This window comes from Scomber japonicus, chromosome 20 (assembly GCF_027409825.1).
Source record: "Scomber japonicus isolate fScoJap1 chromosome 20, fScoJap1.pri, whole genome shotgun sequence".
NCBI classification, from domain to species: domain Eukaryota; kingdom Metazoa; phylum Chordata; class Actinopteri; order Scombriformes; family Scombridae; genus Scomber; species Scomber japonicus.
In genome coordinates this window covers 11,531,679-11,540,331 of record NC_070597.1, presented here as the reverse complement: position 1 = coordinate 11,540,331, position 8,653 = coordinate 11,531,679, and positions in this window count along the sequence as shown.

Sequence of the window (8,653 nt, the reverse complement as noted above, 5' to 3'; positions counted from 1 at the left end):
TACTGTCTGTACTATTTGTCTTCTGGCATCTTTTGGCGTCTACTTGGAAGTTTAGGAAATCCTTTGCTGGCTGCTGACAGTGGATCATGAACATCTACTGTAGGTGCTGATGCAAGCCGTTCATCTCCACTCCGATACTGTTACAGAATTGGCAGGCCAACATCCTGAGCCTGCAGCAGCAGTTTGCTGTCAGTCCGGTCTGACTAATGATTACATGGCAGTGGAAAGTGTAAAAAAGGGGTAATAAATAAAGAAATAAATAAAGAAATACAGTTTAGTTTATGGAAACTTTTGTACTTCAATAATACACTTATATCTGCTGTATGCTGTATTCTCTGTCTACCTCAAAGAAAAATAATGCTCATTATAATACAAATGAATACTTATAGAAGTTACAAATCACACATGCAGGGAACAGCAACAAAAACTGTGTCAGAAAAGTATTAAAATGACAAAATGTTATTTGATGTATAGGAGGTATAATTAACCTGTTGATAAAAAAAGATTTAAATACCATTATATTCATTTAAATTTAATTCTTTTTTAAAGTTTGATGAGAATTAAAAAGTAAAGTAGTAATCTCTCAGCTGAAATTTCTTCTTTGAATTGAAATTTACACATATTCATTGTGTTTGATCATTTCCTATTTTAATTCACTTGTTAGAAAGGCCTGTGGGCTTTGTTAAATTGGGATCCAAATGAAAGCTTGAATTAGCTCAGCCGCACTGCCTCTGGAGGCACAAAAGCTCTCCCTGCTGCCTTCTTTCACTTCGCCTCTCTGGTATCGCCAAGGCCTGTAATTAAAATCACATTCTTTCGTATGGCCGGTGAGTGCCATTAATTCAGAGAGCAGAGCCATTATGGAGGCTGTGGCTCCCAGGGTAGCACTGGGGAAAAGGCTGGGTAGTGGCTTTTCAACATTATTGGACCCTGTGTGTGTGCCTGCTATTCATCTCAACAAGGAGTGAAGTGGCTCCATCCCAGCTGCAAGAGCAGGACAACGGCTCCTAAAATGCGACAGGGATTAAATAAAGTTTCATCTTGGGCCCTTTGCTTTGTCCTTTCTGACATTTCAGTAGACTCCAACTTTGTGCTCACCTTTGCCTGTAATTCGTTTCTAAAATCAGGAATATGGTTCTTCAAAAACCAACACAAAAGACCTAACACCTTTCAGCATAAGCATCTCTTCAATTCAAGAATCAGTGTCTTTGTGCAAAATGCAAATAAACAGATACTGCACCTTATTATTATATTGTCCTGTAGAATAATAAAAACAGTGATTTTTCAGTCTCTTGGCTGAAAATCTGTGGGTCGCCTTTTGCTTACATTCAAAGGTACCAGATAATGCCTATATTTATAACAAGCAGGACAAGCAATTTACAAATGCCATTCAATAAGACGTGGACTATGATGACAGGAATATGACAGATAAAAACAGCAATGACCTTGCTTTGCCACAAGGCGGTACCACTGATTAAATTTTGCTGCCGTCAGAGCTCATAGCTCCTCTGTGGTGGAGGCTTTGAGTCTGTTTGTGATACTGCAGTGTTTCACTAGATGGCAGGAGTAGACGGTTTAATGACTGAGCTTTGTACTATCATGACAATGAACTTCCAAGATGTCTTTTATAAGCGAACCACCTGAACAAACAAGGGAGTCACACTGTGAATTTCAATCTTGCCAACAGTGATTGCAAAGCTGCAAAGCAGTTGTATTGTTTCATGGTAAATCCAAAGTATGTATGTTTAAGTTTCCATCTGCAGAGCCCCCTGTGTCACTAAAAGAAACAGTTGATGCTTTAATGGTTACATCACTGCATGAGAGCTGCCTGCTAGAGAGGGGGCACTAGAGGTTAATTGCAGTCTCCAGCAAGCTAGATAGGGTGCCCTCATGCAAACAGGGAAAAAAACAAATTACACTCTCATATTCATGTAACCATGCTGATATGAAATTAATTTTATGAAGCCAAAATCTGCTGTCATCCCCCCTGTTGCATTCTATTCATGCTGGCTACGTTAAGCCGAAAATAAAAGAGTAATTATGCATTAGTCTTTCTCGTTAAGGTCTCTCTCAGAGGTGAATTGAACACTGATGAGATTTATTTTGGGGGAATTTATTAAATTACTGTAAAATCAAATTAAGGGAACAAATTAATCCTCTCAGTGAGTTAGATTAGTGAATGAGAAAACACATACTAGCAGGAGATGAAGAGGTGGGAATTATACCGTAAAACACAAAAGCCCAACAGATTGTTGTGGTCAGATCATTATCAAGGATAGCTGGCTGTTCAACTGAAGGTGTCCACTTGGGTCACTTTTACATGCTGGTGGAGGCTGATTATCCAGAAATAATTTAGAAGAACATCTCATCATATTTTCATCGCAGAGAGGCAACAGAAGTGCTTTTGGCTTCTCAGTGCACATGGCATGTATTTCTACTCCTGCACTTTGATGAATCCTCTCAGTGACATATTGTACAGCAATACACTCGCCTCCCATCACTGTATTTTCCAGCCTATTCTTTATGTGCACTCAGAAAACCTGTCTCTGTTTCTGCAGTGATGTGACCATTGCTTGGCAATACACTGTGCTCGCCTTTTAACATAAAACTGTTGCTACTTGGGAATTTTTGTCATAACATTTGTAGCCTTATTGAGCAGTGGTTGCCAAAATGTTTGGCTCGTGACCCCTCAAAATGAATCAATGCAGCTAGTCAGTAAATAACTAGAAAAAACAATGTTTTAAAATATGTTTTATCTAAGTTTCTCTCTTATCATGTGACAATTTAGATTTGAGACATTTAGAGGGTCCAGAAATTTGGCTTGGAAACCATCTTGGGTGCTTAAAAGTTTGACATTTGGGGAAATACAACCAAACACCTTTCAGACAGTTAGATGAGAGGATTGAGGAGGACCACTCTTTTATCATAAATACAGAGCAAGAGCCAATTAGCTTAGCTTATTGTAGCATAAAGACGAGAAGCAGGAGCAAAATAGCTAGCCTGAAAGTTCATAGGAACATCTGCCAACAAGTTTAAAGTTTAGTGTGTCTTTTTATTTCTTCCATACACAAATAGAAAACATACTGCTATCTATTTATTTGTGAATAACTGTCTGGCTCAATAACTTCTCAGACTCCATCGACACAATGATACAAGTGTGATGGTCTTTGTCATTAAATAGTTAAACATTTTTCCCTCTTAAAGTCTTTTATAGGCTGACATTGGATCTTTTGGCAGGCTAGTCGTATGTATGCTAAGCTAAGCTAACTGCCTCTGGGCTCCAACTCAATATTTAGCACGCAGGTGAAAGTAATTAATCTTATCTCCTAACTCAGCAAAAAAGTTAATAAATGTATTTTCCCACAATGTTGAACAATTCCTCTAATCTTGCATTAGTGGATCATCACAACTGACTTCTGCAGCAACAGAAGAGATTTAGCATAATCAGCCTTTGTGTATTTTACATTCAACTGATTAGAACAGAAAATAATTACTTTTTGTAGAGCAATACACACTTTATTTTCTATGAAGCAGGTTTCCGTTATAGTTCAGTGGTCTTTAGCGTAAAGGAGGAAAACAGTTAATATTGACAATTACTGATTATTTATTGGGCCATAAATTAATTTACCCTTCAAGGGGGATTTTCAACACTCAGATATATTTCATTGATCATACATGAAAAGACAGTAATACATCATCAGGCCTATCAGAAAACAATCTGTTATCAATTATAGAGAACAATCTGAGGCCAATGTCTTTCTCCTCCAGTGTGGTGGAGAAAGCTTTAGTGAAGTGAATTAGAAATAATAGATTTTTTTCATTTCAATGTAATAAAAAGCTTGTGCCATTAAAAAGACAAAATATAATCCTCAGCTGTATATTTATCTAGACAACACTGAACTCTGAAGCCTTGCAGCAAATGTGACATTTGTTTCTCTGCTGGAAAATTGCTAATACGAAGATCAATACGTTGCAAATTGTGTTGGCTTTTGTTGTTTGATGTAGCAAAGGCTTCAAAGAGCAGCTGATAATGACACTGTGAACTCATCTGTAAAATAAAGAGATGAAAGACAGATAGTCTCATATTTAGGTTGCCATATGGCCTGAATTGACACCTTCAAGGGTGAAAGTACAAAAGCTTGTCTTCTATTTTGTGAAGTGGTGAAAAATCATAGTAGGATCAAGCTCTGTTGCACTTTTTTCCTTTGTCATTAATCCAAAAATACAGCTCAACAGTCTTACATAATTATGCTATTAATCTGACACCATCCTTCAGAAGCTGGACAGAAAATACTTGCAGAAAACGGTCCAGCTTGAAGATAATAATCAAACCCCAATGGTTTATGATCCAAATATTAACAAAGAGACTAAAGTATTTTATCAGCACCTACTGTAAAACAGTAACACCACTAAAACCCATTGATTTTATACCTGTAGAATAGTTCTCTATTTGCAGCCTTGAGCATATTGTCATGCTGCCAAAACCCTCCTGGATCCATAATGAAAATAAGCTTGTACTCCATAGTCCAGTGCCTGTATTAACAGTGTGCTGATTATGAATTGCTGATGGTGAGCTCAGCCCCAGTGCTGGGTTTCCTCGACATCACCATGCCTAATGTGAAAGGACAGGGGCCTCAGATTGTTCAGGAGGGTTTGGGTGGTGCACCGCTTAGCCAGGCACACACATGGAGGACATGGACAAAAGCCTCTCATCAGGGAGGCTTTTCTTACATTCATGAGTGCTGTGTCATTACATTATTGGATTCTTACTGCTGATGCATTAACATGAGACTGTATAATGTTGTAGCTGGTTGTGGTGTAGCTAATTTTAAGTAATTTCAGAAGTTTGCTAAAGCAATATGTTTTGATTAATTAGCACTATAACTATCAAATTGTTGGATAAATTAAAATGAATCTAATATGCAATTAAGTAGAAGTGTAAAGTGGCATGGATTAAAATAGTTTAAAAAACTACCTTTTAATGATTTATGTAAAGCACCGTAATTGCTCTGTTGCTGAAATGTGCTACATAAATAAACTTGCCTAGATAAACATTTTATACATGTAAATATATGCTACTTTCCACCACTGGTAACTCAGCTCATATTTAAAGCCCCCCTCCATTTAAAAATGTGTTTTTCTTTTTGTTCCTTCACTTCCAAGTTTCACCATGCAGATTCATAGAAAGCTTCTCTGTGGTCACTTTAAATCGGAGTTGAAGGAGCATGCCTATTGATGATCTACTTTGGAGCCAATCGAGGTCCAATATTCAACTTACACGACTTAGACTTCTTATGTCCAGAAGGTAAACAAAGAAAAAATATATGCATATTCATAGAGGAAGGAGAAGGAGAGAAGGAGGGAAGGCCATCTTATACAGTATATATTATTCAAAGAAGTGTATTTTTATACATGTGTGGAGGGGATTTCATTTTTGTTTACATATGCACAAAAATGTCTCCTGTCAGTGTAATTTTATAATTTATTATACTATTGGGTTGTTATTTTTGATGCATTAACATGTCAGCAGCAATAGCTTGTCAAGAGGAACCAAATTTTGAAAAGTAGTGGAGTAAAAGTATAAAGTAGCATGAAATGAAAATCCTCAAGGGAAGTACAGTGGCTGCCCTGCTCTCTGTGTGTGAAATATCATAAAGCCAAATCATGTTAGTGTTTATAGACTTGATCTTCAAAGTAGAAACACCTGTCTATCCGAAGCAGAAACACTTGTGATGATGCAATCACTGACAAAAAGTGATGCGAGCAAGGTGCTATTTTTAGCCTTTTATCTTCATTTGGTTTCCAACAGCCTCATAAAGCCAGGAGTTGTCGTGATCACTCATTGAACCATCTACTACTGTAATTATAGACCTGTCTGATGAGAACAGGTAGCCGGAGATGTACAATGTGACAAAAGCACTATTCAAGTTCATCAGAGGAGCCCCTCTGAGCATCGATGCTCGTCATCCTCATTAATGAATACGTTTAAATTAAGCTGAGTGTGAGTTGAACCTCACTGACCGGGGAGTGTCCCGAGGGGAGGGGCAGGATATGGTCAGCCGTTTCATCACCACGGCAGTTAACTCAAGGTGACAACTGGAGAAACAGCTCCAGAATTTAAAATACTACATTAAAAATCTGTATAATGTTGCTATTAATAATGCATTTATTGCTTTGCTCTTCAACGTTTCCTTATTTGACCTCTGTAAAATTACAAACCAAATAAACTTCCACTTTTAAATGTATCCAAAAGGGATTTTGATATGAGCTCAGTGTGTCTTTCATTGTTAAAACATTTAATTTCCTCTTCTTTTTTCATAATGTTCTGACCTTATTTGGTACTAAAAATGTGAAAAAGGTCCACTCTGCATTTATCTCCATTTTGGTCTTAATCAACACCTGACAATTGGTTTCTTAATGTTAAATGCTCCACTATGTTCACCAGCTAATTGATAAATGAGTCTGTTTGCTGTTTGATGCTGGGCAGGTAGTGCAAAGTGGGGTGTTGGAGTTTTTCTGTTAAAAACAGCTGCCTGCCGCTGAAAATGAAGCTCAAGAGAGTAGTGAGAGTGAAGCAAAACAGATAAGATGGGCCGGAAGCTTTAATTTCACCTTTTGATGGCTTGTGAGCATTTCATCATGCTATATCAGATTATATCAGTTCTGATTAGACAGCTCCCAGAAGCTTCACCTCCACAGACTTCCACGTCTCCGGAGGCTGCGTAAACAAATAGTAGTCAGAATTTACATTCTTTACTTGAAATATAAACTTCTCAAATTCATCTGAACGTGTTTGAGCCCAGTTCTTTCAGAAATATGTGAGTAAGAAACGCATGTGTGAACAATCTGATATCAGTTTTACTGGGAAGAAGCATTCAGAGCATGCTGGAGCTTGGGCTTTTGACTTGAAGGCAGAACTTTTACAAAGTTCACCTCATGTTTTAGATGTTTGACCATGTTTAACATAGACATCCAAAATCATAACAGAAAATCACAAAAACATGTTATAAATACCAACTTTCCTTCACAATCCAGCAGCTTTGGATGACTACTTTTCCCCTATATGGTTTTTATCATATGTGCAAGCTGTCATACACGTTGTACCAAACTCAACAACATCAAACTGGTTGCAGTCATGATGACTACTTAGAAGTTAGAGATAACAGGAAGCTGGCTTCTCAGCATTATCGCTAGCAGTGTCAACACAAGCCTTCAATTGCAGGTTTGGCATTTCACTCTGTTTGTATAAGGCTTCTTGTCTGAGTGAGTTGCCTGTCCTGTTTTCACCTATGAGACCTTTTCCAGTCATAAGACTGCTGTGCCATTCAGCTCTTTCAGTGTGTACACACTCCTCAGAGTTACACACACATAGTCTAAAGTCTGAGTTGTACAAGTTGTACATTTGTCATTTGCAACAATTCCCAAACCTTTAATTTTCCAAAGTAAGGTCCTCTAAATATATATGTAAGTCACAATTTGAGATATGTTCATGACAAGTCAGGAAAAAGTAGATGCTGAAGTATACATCTTGGTCGAAAATATATGCCTGCCAATCTGAGGCAAGTGAAGTGTGGAATTGGAACTGGCAGCGGATTCAAGTCCACACTGTCACAGCAAAAAAGGAAGAGTGCTGCAGGCTCTCTCTCATCCCACCGTCTCTCACAGTCAAGTCCTGCTGTTGTTAAATCTTCTGACAAGAGGTATTATCTTCAAAGTGCAGATCTGCAGACTCAAGATCTTGTCTCAAACACAGTAAACAGCAAGGATCCCCCTCCCCCCCAAAAAATTGGATTTTAGGTGATAAAATCCCATCTTGTCTGTAGGTGATCAATAATGACAATGTTAAAACTTTTCCACTTGGATTTAAATATCGCGAGGGGCTGGTCCACTGCACATCCTGTTAGAACAACATACAGGGAAAATGTGGTTATATGGGAAAAAAACACTCTGGAAAAGAAATTAACAATTCAACTATAGCCTAAACAACTGTTCAATTAATCAACAATTTGATTGATTAATCATCCCTCACCAAGCTAAAACCTAACAAATCTTCACTCATTTGCTGTTTTATCTGTTTTATATCTTTGTAAATTGAATACATTTGGGGTTTGGACAGTTTATTGGCCAAAACAAGCACTTTGAAGATGGATCCTGGAGAATTGTGATGCTATTTTCTTTTAGATTTTATAGATTAAACTAGGGGTCTGTAATTAGGTTCAATCCGTTTATTCAGGTTCTTTTTTTCAGGCCCGTTAACCAGTGCAATGGAAAGGCAGACCTATATGTTTTCTTTGTCTCTTAATTCATTTAAGAATAAAACAGATCTATAAACCTGTCTCTGAGGGGGGGAATGGCATCAACACACTACTTCTGTTTGGCTTCTAACCATTTGTTATAGTTGCATAGACTTAAGTTGTGGTAGATTTATCACACTTAATTTCAGCACATTTCACTGTTCAAATGGTATTGTGTCACCATGGTTTTCATGCCTCTCCTGGTGTGGGGGTGGTAGATGTAACAAGGTTATATTATAGTAATTGGGATTTAGAGGAGCCCTGTATTCCTTTTGTTATCTACAGTAGATTTGTGACAAAGTATGTAAAAGTTCTGAAGTAAACTAACTAAATAAAACTACCTGCAGTACTTAATACAA